We start from the raw sequence: 13,575 nt of genomic DNA on the forward strand, positions 1-13,575 counted from the left end.
TTTAGATTGACCTGGGCCTTTGATGTTTATTTATCTATTTAGGTGTATGTCATAAAATATAGTATCGTTGAATTAGTATCCCATAACACAAGCCTCGAACTTACTTTGGGGGCTAACTCAATCTGTGTGATGTAGGTATATATATTTGCCCAGAGCATCGAATATATATTCCAATATCATAGACAAACCTAAAAGAAAAAAAAAGATTTATGGTACAGATGACATAGATAAGAAATGTATTTTTTTGACAATTTTTATTTTTGTGACATTTTCTATATTATTGGCAGTGAACAAAATCTGAAACTTATACAAGTCATTTTGTAATATCATTTTCTTGTATGTCAGTAGCGACTGCGTCATCGGGATAAATTCTTGGTTCGCTGCTGTCAGTGTCATTTCATCAGAATTTGTCGTTTCTAGCAGTTTTTATTATTATTTTTGTATTATTATTGTTTACTATATTTATAATTATATATATTTTAATGGGAAATCAAATTGAGTGAACAGGAGAGGATTAACAAAAACTCTTTCACTGTCTATCATTTTAATTTATATGAACCATGTGGTAAGTCGGATATTTTTTTTTTCACTGAGACGCCTTGTATTTGTGTGTTCAGTTTTTCTAGGCACTGTCTGCCCTTGTGATATTGGGTTACTTTATAGAACGGTATCACATACTTTAAATTCTTTTTTTATGGGTTATAGTTTTTAACAATCACTCACTGGCGACCTCGGTGAAGTTCTTGCCACTAAACCGAGAGGTCCCGGGTTCGATCCCCGGTCGGGTCATGATGGAAAATGATCTTTTTCTGATTGGCCCGGGTCTTGGATGTTTATCTATATATGTATTTGTTGTAAAATATAGTATCGTTAAGTTAGTATCCCATAACAAAAGCATCGAACTTACTTTGGGGCTATCTCAATCTGTGTGATTTATCCCAATATATTATACTAGATTTTGTCCGCGGCTTCGCCCGCGTGTATTTCATAGCAAAATCTCAGTACTTTTATCGCGTACTCTGTAAGACTGGTAAACATATATAGTTCAATTTCCCGTTTACCGCTGTGTCTCATCCCGCAAACTTGTCCAACTTGTCCGCTTCCTACTATGTAATATAGAATTGTAGATATCCCGTACCGTTTCCTACATATTATGTGCCATCATGTTTTTCACAATGTGTCCCGTCCCGTTACCCACTACGTGTCTCCTTCTCATTTCCCGCTCCGACTCCCACTCCCGCTTTCTGTAACACGTGCCGTCCCATTTTCCATGACGTTTTACGTCCCGGTTTTTTATTAACCACAAACATAAATTAAACATTTTTTGTATTTACTATTATTGTTCATTACTATAAAAAGTAATAAGTAATTTCAACTATTTAGCTATCAATCGCGGTTCATGAGATATAGTCTAGTGACAGACAGACAGACATACAGACGTTGCCCGCGGCTTCGCCCGCGTGATGTGTCTTTGCTCTGTCTACATACACCGTAAGAGATAAAGTCGTGTAAAATAGGTTTCTATATAGAAAAAGTCTAGCAGGGTCACACGATCTTATTGGCCTTGGAGAATTGACCTCGAAGGGCCACCTGCGTCTGCTGTAAAATGGACCCCATTCCACCCTAATACGGATGATGGTCTTTCACTTCCACCACGTTAGATTTCAAATACGTTGTGTTATTCGTAATCAGCGACCCGAAAAACTGTACAAACAATACCCATGTTGATATTTGACTTTATTAGCCCCTTTTCCCCCATTTAGGAGTAAATTTTTGAAAAATCCGGAGACCCGTATTTACTCATTTATTGATAGAAGTAATCCTGTAAAGTTTCAAACAAAACAAATTAACTAATCTGTTCCCTGAATTATTAATTTATGAAAGCTTTAATCTAGCTACGCCTCGTGGCTTCACTTTTGTGGGTATTTTCCGTGAGAATTTGGGATGAAAAGTATTCTAGTGTATTTATAAACTAGATTTCAGGGAAAGTTTGTGAGGATGCATGTGTTAATCTTTCAGGCAAAATCTACTCGACGGATTGTTATGAAATTTGGTACATGTGTATAATATAACCTGGAATACGAGATTAATTTTTTACAATTTTATCACGAAATGACCACGGGAGCGAAGCCCCGGGGCAAAAGCTACTACTACATAATGTAAAATTTGACTTGAAAAAGTGCATCTGAATGTATAATTCTAACTAATATTATAAATGCGAAAGTAATATGGTTTTTTTGTTACCTCTTGACGCTCTATCTACTCGACCAATCTTCTTGAAATTTTGCTTACATGTAGTGTACAGTATGGGAGAGGGACATAGATATATTTCACCCCGGAAAAATACTTGTTCGCGTGGGAAATTTACGCGGCCGAAGCCGCGGTCAAAATCTATTTCTGAATAAATGTATAACAATAACTTTGACGTGTGCTCGAAGTGGTGGCTGCAACTGTCACATTGATTAGCCCACTCCTATATACCTCTCTCTCACGGAGGCTCAAAGTCTATTCAAAATTCAAATTCAAATCATTTATTCATAAATTAGATCTTCACAGGCACTTTTTCTCGTCAATTTTTATATTTATAGTTATTTGTCACAAGCTACAAACTACTGGCATTTCGGAACGACCACTGCTGAGAAAAAATGCCGAAAGAAACTCATTTGAACAGTGTTGGTCCCTATCATGCCAGATCGACTTACCATTATTGTTTCTTACAATGTTTTTTTCTAACAATATATAAAAGCACATATGTACATAGTCAAAAGGTATATCAAAAAAGGTTATGATTATATATATATCGTATATGTATATGTAATATATATATATCGATGTGAAACACAATTAACTTACATAAAAATATATGAGAAACGAGATGACCAGTACCCTCTGGCAGCACCCGTTCACGAGTTGACGCATGGGTCAGCCATCGCGTAGCTCAACCATAATAGAGGGAACCTCACGACCCGGCCCACGTCTGTCAAAATAGATCGAATTTATTGGAACTTCTTATCGAGTGTGTCATCCACTAACACGTGTCAAATTTTGTCAAAACCCTTTCACCGACTAATTTATTTTCAAGGCATCTGGCATGGCTTTTACCTGCTGTCATATACAAACTTGGAAACTCAACAGTCAGCCGGTGAAGGTAAACATCGTGAGGAAACCTGCCTTACCAAGCTTTCTTCCTTAACCTTTTAATAATAATAAATATTTACTTCGGACAAAAATCCATACAAGTTACCTATATCTATGTTAGCACTTACATCTATGGGTGAAATAGGAACCTGGCCTGTTGAGGCCAAGATAAACTCCTATCCAGTGCTTCAGTATTGGACTGTCCATCTTGGCACTCAACGCGCTCAGGATGTGACTGCTACTGCCGCGAAGGCGTCAATCAGAGAGCGCTATAATGTCGAGCCAGTTGCAGTAACATCCTGAACCCGTTATTGTACTGGACGCGTAAGGTATTGTAGGTCCTCTGCGTATAGCTAACCCACAGGCTGCATATGTAAAACGATTGGCAATATGCCTTGAACAACATTATTCTCACATTATTTGTACAACGTGCAAACCTTTTGTTGGACAGTTAAATAAATTGAATTAAATGCACTTAAATTGTCAATTATAATACAATTGTTCAATTTTATTGTTTTTTGTCTCTTTAAGTCCACTTGCATGTCTGGTTGAGTTTTGTTCTTTATCTTTTTACGTGTTGAGAAAAAAAACCTATCTGACGCGGTGAGGGCGTTAATTTTAAATTATCGTTATATATGATGAATGTTTACGACTTCCAGTTCAACTAGTAAACTCATATTTTACATTTACATTGGTAAAATTCACAGTTTTCTCCCTCTTTCATTTTAGATTAGGAGCTGTGATACCCCGAGGTCCAGGATCCGCGTAAAAATCAATAATTCAATTTTGAAGATTTGGCTGTGCTTTTACAACCGGCTGCCTGCCTGACGTCAACCCTCTTTGGTAATGTTATTGTTGCACAGCTGTTATCACCTCGTACGACATCCACGTGAAGATTTGGAGTGGTCCTATTCTTTATTTTCGTTCGTATCCCGACTATAGAATGATAGAGTAATTGTAGATTGTTGGACTGTCGATAGGCTGATGAATGATGACTTGCCACATGGCCCACTGTTATTTATACAAGTGATTTATTGATGTTGTATAAAAAAATATGTGTTTGTTAACTAATATTTTAATCAAATAACAATTTATATAATTATTTCATTAAGTATTTACCTAAATTTACTTAAAATGTATGTGTAAGCACATCACATATTAAAATTGGTCGATAATATGATATGGAATTGTCGTGAATTGTTTATTTAAATAACTATATATTAAACGATTTATTTCCCAGACGTTTCAGACCTTGTTACAGAGGTCCGTGGTTACTGTGCGACTCAAATATTTCGACTTTAATATATACTTATGCAAAGCGAAAGTTTAAAAGTAGTTATTTAACTTTTATGCATTTTATTTTTTACTCAGTCTAATAGAGAACTGTTTGTTACATTCTGTTTATATATATAGTATTAAGTCGTAATAAAATACATACAGAAACTGTTAAGTGCGCATTGCCTATTGCCAATGTTGCAAGGTCCTGGGTTCGATCCCCGGTCGGGTCATGATGGAAAATGATCTTTTTCTGATTGATCCGGGTCTTGGATGTTTATCTATATATGTATTTGTTATAAAATATAGTATAGTTGAGTTGGTATCCCATAACACAAGTCTCGAACTTACTTTGGGGCTAGCTCAATCTGTGTGATTTGTCCTAATATATTTATTTATTTATTTCTCAAGTTAATGAAACTAACTCGATTCAACACTCAGTAGCGTCCTGGGTGGACGATGGAGCTATACAGAAGCGACAGCATAGCGCTTAAACAAACATTGATTTGATTGTTGCAGTTTGGAAAAATCAAAGTCACATTTTTACAAAGTTTTTTTTTTTTTTTACGAATGATGCAAGAAAAAAATCTTGGCGAAAATACTCTTTAATACCTTACATTACACTTTTTGGTATGTTGATGTCTGATGTTTTCCTATATTTTTATTAATCATTTTTTTTAGACCAAAAGCATTTTTTTACCCCAATATATTATTTTTCATAAAAAGGAAAATTATGCGAATTAAATAAAAGACGCCAAGTTTTCCGGCTTCTTTAAATGCTATAGATTTTTTTCAAATTTTTTTTCAAAAACAATTTTTTTTCTATAAAGTTAATCACCATCATAAACACAAATAAGAATTTTTGGAAGCGCTATATTTACTGAAATAACATCCCGTAGTTTAAGCTTGTAAATTATACTTGCAAATATTATTTTTTCTGCACGGCGGCCATTTCATTAATTTCGAGATATTTTTGAACGATTTTTTTAAAGTTTTTTATTAACACTTAACTTTGTATATCATTTAATCAATTTCAATTTCTTTAAAATCATTATATATATTGTTTACCTCCTCCAGACTATTTATGCTATTATCATAAAGAGGTGAGCGTTTATGAATTTGAATGTTTGAGGCGGGTAATCTCCGAAATTATCGAACCAATTTCAAAAATTCTTTCACCATTACAAAGGTACATTATCCATAATTGCTATAGGTTATATTTTATCTTAAAATTCCCACGGCAGCGAAGCCCCGGGCAACATCTAGTTTTTCATATTCTAAAAATGGAAGTCATCCAAACTAGCATTCGGTAAGACGTAAGTTTAGTGAATAGGAACCCTTTATTTTACAATATTGCTGTTTTTTTAGCGAGCAGAATGTCATCTAACTTACAGTAAATTTCACATATACTTACTTATGTATTTGATTTGACTGAATGGCTTTGACTCCTATCAGTGCCTCGTGTAATCTGACAAAACAGTTTTAATAGCACACTGGTTGAATATTCAGTTCAGTACGGTGCAAGCGGTAGTTGATCGTTATGTCAGATGCCTTTAAGCTATTTAAAAAAATCGGACACCACTTTGATTTTAATACACTCGAACAGGCCAGTTTTCACTCCAAACTTCAAAGAGAACTTCATGAGCAATCTATTTTGACAGACAGCTAAGGATTTTAGCCTACGATCAATTATACTGATTCACATGTAATGCAGTTTATTTTAGCAATCTGAATTGAATCGCATTGGTGTTAAAAATTAACTTGTTAATTGGAATCTGCTGTGCAGATATGTCTAAGTCCAAATTCTAGACCGCATGAAAAGATGATAGTAAACCCCCAAGTTCGGACATAAGTATCACGGCTGTGTCGACCTTTATTCCGAAAACACTTTAAGCTTACCACAACCTATCTCAATGTTACTAGATAGACATTCTTTTTATTCCACGTAGTTATACCTATTTAGAAATCATCGAGTTACGCGTTCCCATAATAGTAATTCATACAACACTGACAACTGTGATGTCGAGTCGCGATGACGAGCTTGAAAAAGCTTGTGAAAGAAAGACAGAAAAAATATTTATTTGACAAAAATATGAAATTGATCATCATCGGCCTAACCTTGTCAGTCGGTATAGTATGAAATTGATCATCAGAGAAATTTGCTTAGATAAGATTAGCTCAGCATATTGCTATGGCCCAGGCAGAAGCGCTGAATAGGTAAGGTAAAAACGTATGTGAACGGCATAACTTATACTCGTATGTTGAATGAGTATTTCTAAACTGGTGATGACAACTTGGTATAAAATATCCAACTAGTTCATTCAATGTATTTAAAATAGTATATTTAAAACTAGAAGGGGACACGTGGAAATAGAGAGTGGGAGACTTTTGCCCAGCAGAGGGACATGTTATAGCTAAAAAGAAAATTAAAACTAAATGGAACAGAAGAAATATTTCGATCACTTTTCAGTTTTAGATGTTGCCCGGCGTGTGATTTCATGCGTGGGATTTGTGGTGGACTTTGCGGCGGGATCACAGGCCTATGTGGGGCAACTATATGCTTGACCATATGTATATTCGCTTTGTTTAATTTTATGGTCATATGCTCCGTTGTTGTATTCTATATGGGCCCCGAGGCAATCATAGGCAGAACAATTTTCACTACACCCTCGACTACCACGTAAATCACATTTTTACAACGTTTGATGGGAAAAATTGGAACTTTAACATCGAGTAAGTACATGAGTTCATTTTGTTTTAAATTATCATTTCCAGATTGAACCACCAAGTATTGATTCACGCAAAAGTTTGAATCCATTTAATTAGTGTACTGAACAGAATGCAATTTTTAAAGTATTTAATAAATAGATGATAAACCTTGCGAATGATCTCACCTCTCATGGTGAAGATCTAAAACTTTGTATAATTTTTTCTGTGTGCTATATTCTTCAATAACAGTGCTTCGTTCACGTTCGTAATCTATAACTCTGCAGCATCTATGATTAAATTTTTCAAACAAAATATTAAAGGACTTTTAAATATACCTACAAGATTTATTGAATTAAACGAACACTAGGTTCATGTATATTGGCATCTTATCGTTTTTGAAAATATATTTTCTTTATATAACTAATAAAACTGGTCTGAACAACTGACTTCATAGATATGAAACTTCATAAATATGAAATCTGTTGTTACTTATTAACTTAGATAAGTTATCATAAGTTTTTGTATCGGAAAATTTATTTTTATACTATCATACGTGTAATGTTTCTTTTATATAGTATGAAATTTTGTCTGTCCATTTTCTGCTTCTATATCGATATCAATTGAAGGTTTTCGAGTAACTTTTTGACTGCCATCTTTTTAATTATCGAGTGTGTTATTACCGACACTGGTGTCATATTTTATTTAAGTGGCCTAAAGGCATCTGACTTTATATTTGCAACTACCGCCTTATGTGATTATAATATCCCTTGTTTACATAATTATTGAACTAAATACGAATGAGTGTGTAAATTTCCTTATAACATTTTTTTTAACTCACTAAAAGCGAACAATTTTTTAGAATCTCCGATTAGTCAGTCCATCTAGTATTAAAACTGAATCGTTTTTTTTACGTTAACTCGAAGAAACTTTCTGCGAGCCAAATGTTATTGAGGTACGGAACCCTAAAGACACAATTCAAGGCACCTTGAATTGAAAATCTTTACCACAGGCAGTGGTATTCTCATTTTGAAAGAAATAATGAAAGACGATGGCTCAAGATAGCTCAGATTATATGAATCTCCTAGATTATTCTCTACATGTTTCATTAATACTTATAATTATTATCTACGCATACTTTTAAGTTCATGTTTCGTGGTTTAAGTCTGTCAATTTATATTTATAGACTTTTGTCAATATATTTATGTATAATTGTCACTTTTTGCCGTAACATTTCTTCCTGTTTCTTTTATATTATTATTTACATGATCAACTATATAATATAATATATAAACAATAAGAATCATAATCATCTACAGCCCTCCGCGACTCACTGCTGGGGACAGGACTCCTTCCGTCTCCGATAACCTACCCTGAGACCCATTCTTACAGATGCTGCTAGCAATTTCCTTTACATCGTTAATCCATCTATCTAGCTGCCAAATTTCCTAGGCTTAGTGCTCACAATATCATTGATACTCTTTATTATATTAATATGTTAGGGATAGAATTTAAATTATTTTAGATATTTGATCAATTTATCGACTTGACTTTGCAAGCCTTAGGTTTGTATTTTATTGCCATAGAAATTTGTTAATTATGTATGTGACTTATGACGACCTCGGTGGCGCAGTGGTAAAGTTCTTGCCACTGAACCGAGAGGTTCCGGGTTCGATCCCCGGTCGGGTCATGATGGAAAATGATCTTTTTCTGATTGGCCCGGGTCTTGGATGTTTATCTATATATGTATTTGTTATAAAATATAGTATCGTTGAATTAGTATTCCATAACACAAGTCTCGAACTTACTTTGGGGCTAGCTCAATTTGTGTGATTTGTCCTAATATATTTATTTATGTTTATTATTTATTTATGTATAAATATTTTAAGTTGATGTTTCACTAAAACTAACACACTGATTGACTGTTCAGTTCAGTAATGATAATAAGTGCAACTTGTCATGTCAAATGCCTTTAGGCGATTAGTAAATATCGGACATAGTGATATATAACACACTCGTAAAGATTCCAAGCGATCTATTTTAGCGGATAATTGAGAATATTGTTACGATTGTGTTATAGCTATTTTTCCAACGGCAATAACCGGTTACGACCGGTAATAACAACTTTAATCTCTTTTCAGTATAGGCAATTCTGATGACGGTCCAGGGCGTGGTGGTTGCTGCATGTGCTGCAATCGGGGGTGTGAATGTCTTCATGGGTGCACTAGTGGGCTATGTGGGGGGCTTTTGGGTGTCTGCGGTGGGGGGCTATGTTGTGCCATAGCGGGAATATTCTTGATCTCCGTCACAATTATATGCACCATCGTTTATTACGCACTGAGAATCGATTTAGTACTAACAACAGAAACGTAAATACTCTTGTTATAAGTTTCGATCGGAAATTTTGAACTTTTATTGTGTGTAAGTACCTATTCTGTCTTCTGTACTTATTCTCTGTTTAATTTGATGTAGTTATTTGCGTCGCGTGATTTAATTAGTTATAAAATTAGTTGACGGAGTGCATTTTAAAAAACCATGCAAAGACCTGGATCTGCGATCCCATTTGCATTAAATATCTTACCGTAGAAAAATAATCGACAATCCTTTTTTCACTATCATACAAATGACATTTAATTTCGCGCCACCCGCACATTTTTTTTTTCTCAGTAGCTAACTCCCTCTATTATCCAATTAAAAAATTAAAATAATAAAACCACAGACAATAAGTTTAAAAAATAAAAATAAAGAGTTGTACACGCACAAGTACAGAGGGCGTTAATGGGTTAAATATACTAATAAAAGTCTATAAATATAAATTGATAATCATTAACCTCAAAAACAAGAACTTAAAAGTAAGATAAGTATGATGACTAAAGAGCCATATAAAAATTTAAGATTCAAAACGACCTAAAGAGCGCTATTTATAAAAATTAAAAAAATCATTGCCGTTAAGATGAAGTGGAGAAGAATTGGTCATGAAATTGGTAGGAAATATGGAAATTATATGCGTGTAAAGAGCCGCTCGCTTTATCTGTCGCGCGACTAGATTGTTATGGCGCTAGCAGAAGGCGAATGATCAGTCCTCTCATACTAGGAGCATCTCCCCTATTTCCCCGAAGGGATGCCGATGTTATAATACATTGATCTATTGCACAAGTGTATGGGCGGGATGCAAGGTTAAAAAGTTTAATTATATTCACCGACTTTGTTATTGTACGGCTTCATCGTTATTAATTTATTCAACGGTTTTCATCTGCTCTGATCATTATTTTTGTGGGAATTGTATTGTTGTTGTGATAAAATCATTTTCAAGGCTAAATTGTGAAACATTTAATAATGTCTCATCTAAGCTACCGTGAGCTATATTTTCCTGTCATCTTTCATAATTTTCAGGATTATTTTTTTTGTTGAGACATTACCTCTTTGGAATCATCATTTGGAAGCTTATTTGTTTCTCTACGACCGCATTCTAAACGAGCATACCACGTGATATTGGTTGGTATAGATGGAGCATGTTCTAAGTAATCCTGTACAAGCAATAGTCGTGCTGGAATGGTGTTTTTATGCTTAGGTACGATTAGGACGTTAGATGTTATAAGACATATCTTCGCAGCAAGTTTCTTCGTTCAAAGTCGAATGACAAAAAACCCATTAATTTTTATACAAAACTAGCTTTGGCCCACAACTTCGTATGCGAGTAAAAATCCATTTCCCGTGGGAATTTCTGGAAATCCCTTCTTAGCGCTCCCCTACGCTCCCCTAGGAACCTACACACCAAATTTCAGCTTTCTACGTCCAGTAGTTTCGGTTGTGCTTTATCAGTTAGTCGGTCACGCTGTAACGCAAGAGTTTTATTATATACATATATATAAATTGATTGAATTTTAATTTCGTTTCAGTATAGACCGTTGTGATGACGGTCCGGGCAGTTATAGATGTTGCGCGTGCTGTGTGCGGCTATGCGAGTGTCTTCACGGAGCCACTACTGGCATTTGCGGGGGGCTTGCCGGTATCTGCGGTGGTGCTGTGTGTTGCGCCGTAGCTGGTATCATTTTGATCGCCGTTGCGGTCGTAACTGCCATAACTATGTTTGCATTGAACATCGACAGCATACTGACTAGCCCTAAAACTACTACTTAGTATGTCGTGAATTACATCGTGTAAGTGCGTTATCACCTATTTCATATTTCCTTTAAATCGTTATTTTTGTTATTACAAAGTATTTAGCGTATGTATTTAGCTAGTACCGATATTGTTTACGTGTCAATTTTAAAGCCAAGATATGAACTTGTCTTTAATTCATAGATGGAATTAAAGATCAAGGTAAAATTCGTGTTATAGGGAGGTAAATTCTATAGCAGGTGACAGCAAGTAGAATGGAAAACACTCCAATGGAGTATAGAAGATGTTCATATGGTTCGAATCAACAATGGTTGATTCGAACCGTATGAACATCTTGTAACATGAATAATTAGTTGAATGTTATTACTTCCTGTTGTTAGTTTGAAAACTATATAATGTACTCCATTAACGAACTTAGATGACTTGGATGATTCTTCTTATGTTTTAGTAACATTAATGTTAACTGCAATGATTATACGAATAACAATTGTCAAAATTTTAACATTGAAAAATTTAAATATTAAATTTCCACAATATCTGCGTGCCAATATCTAAAGTTCCTAATATTTGGTATGATATATCCATCCCTTTCTGGCAAACTGATAATTACATAGGCAAGAAAATAATGGCTACAAATTTTACACGCAATTTTTGGAACGGCTTTGCTCATTCGTATACATTCCATTTTAGTATTATAAATTAGTTGGTTATTTGTGAGTTAGAATGACATATTTGTGAGAACTTAATTCTATCGCCACAGACAAAAAATATATGGAAATTGAGCTAGCAGCGCCTCAGTAGTACGTAAAAGAAATAATTATTTTTTTATAAAAGATTTGTTGTTTTAGAAATGTATTGCTCTCGTAAAATATCATGCTAACCTCACAGCTTGTTATCCTAATACCGAACCTGTACGAGCTGTGTTGTGTGACATTTGATTATGGTGTTTTATTAAGTGAATGCGTTTACATATTTTATTTTTTTAAAAGGCAACTATTCTATTTTTAACGATATATAAATTGTTTGTAACAGTATACTTCTACTGTATTTACAGTATACGACTATAACTGACCCCAATCGTGCCTTCACTGGTGTAGCTGCCACGCCACGGGCTGGGCACGGGCACTTATATGTACACTAACTGGGACGTGCCCAATTATTAAATAATTAGTAGTATCAACAAAGCTGGCTTACAGCGAGTTTTTGTCTGTACTCAATTTTTGTTTGAGGTGTAGTTTTCAATGGCTAAATACTATGGCGGGCACAATGAACCATCGTTACTTTTGCATAGCAAATATTTTTAATATTTTTTTTTTGTACAATTATTTTCTCTTCTGAGATGAGGAGACTATTATCGTTTTATATTGTGTGTAAAGATCTCTATCGCCAGATACCAGGGCCGTGTCTCTTCAGGAGTCTAACAAAATATCGGTATAGGTCATACACTTAAATATATATCAACCTCAGTATCGGTGTAATTGTTTTAAATAGTGACAATAAAAGTAAAATTTGTATATAATTGTATATATCCGCTCTCACTCCATAAATCAGACATGTAGGCCACAAATATCCTGGAGTTCATGTCGATAGTTTAGCAGCTGTGGAGGACTGTCCGTTAGTGTTTCCCAATGTTAGGGACACCAAGGGATCTCTTTTCCCGGTAACAATTCCTGCCACGGCCTTGGCACAGCTTTGATCTGTGGGGATGTATCCCCAATAATTAATAATAAAGCCCTATTTTTTATTATATTTTTTTACATTTATTTAATTATTTATAATATTTTTATAGTTTTTTTTATATAGTATTGTTTAGTGTTATTTATTGTAAATAAATAAATAGTGGCATATCTTCATTGTTTTCTTTGCGTGTATTTTTTACCGAATCGAATATTTTCTTCCGAAATTTTACTAATGTCGTCAGAAAAAAATCGTTTGAAATTTGACTGCTGAATCTCTCGTGTGGTGTATAACGTAGTAACAATAAATGGACAACACTAAACGGCGCACACTAAACACTAAGCTTGAATCGATTGGCTCCGACGGACACATACACAGAAACGGGCACAACACACCCAAAGCCGCAGAAATATTATTTGTGATCACAAGTACAAATGTTCGTCCGCGCTGGAAACCGAACCTAGGAACTCCTAGCCAAGTCAAGTAGGTATCCCAGTAAAGGCATCGACGACAGAGTAGAATAGCTGATAGAGGACGGAGCGCAACGTGGCATTGGGACCTGACTCTTATAGTTTTCTTTTGGACACAGTTGCAAAATCAGGTGAAGCAGCGCCTTGCTGTTGAAAACTAGCTCATAAACTGAACAGGTGGACATGC

The 13,575-nt window shown here is 34.8% G+C and overlaps 1 long non-coding RNA gene across 3 annotated transcripts; it reads left to right on the top strand.

Moving 5' to 3' along the window:
- The first annotated feature begins 377 nt into the window (after positions 1 to 377).
- On the top strand, positions 378 to 13,078 carry LOC128680697 (uncharacterized). Of its 3 annotated transcripts, none has more exons than XR_008405891.1 (5): positions 378 to 565; positions 6,884 to 7,146; positions 9,261 to 9,540; positions 10,513 to 10,690; positions 11,019 to 13,078. It is a non-coding gene; the product is annotated as an uncharacterized LOC128680697 (long non-coding RNA). The 3 variants fall into 3 exon arrangements; XR_008405889.1 differs by having other exon boundaries at positions 10,513 to 10,614; XR_008405890.1 differs by lacking the exon at positions 10,513 to 10,690.
- Positions 13,079 to 13,575: the final 497 nt, after the last annotated feature.

Source organism: Plodia interpunctella, chromosome 2 (assembly GCF_027563975.2).
Source record: "Plodia interpunctella isolate USDA-ARS_2022_Savannah chromosome 2, ilPloInte3.2, whole genome shotgun sequence".
NCBI lineage: Eukaryota > Metazoa > Arthropoda > Insecta > Lepidoptera > Pyralidae > Plodia > Plodia interpunctella.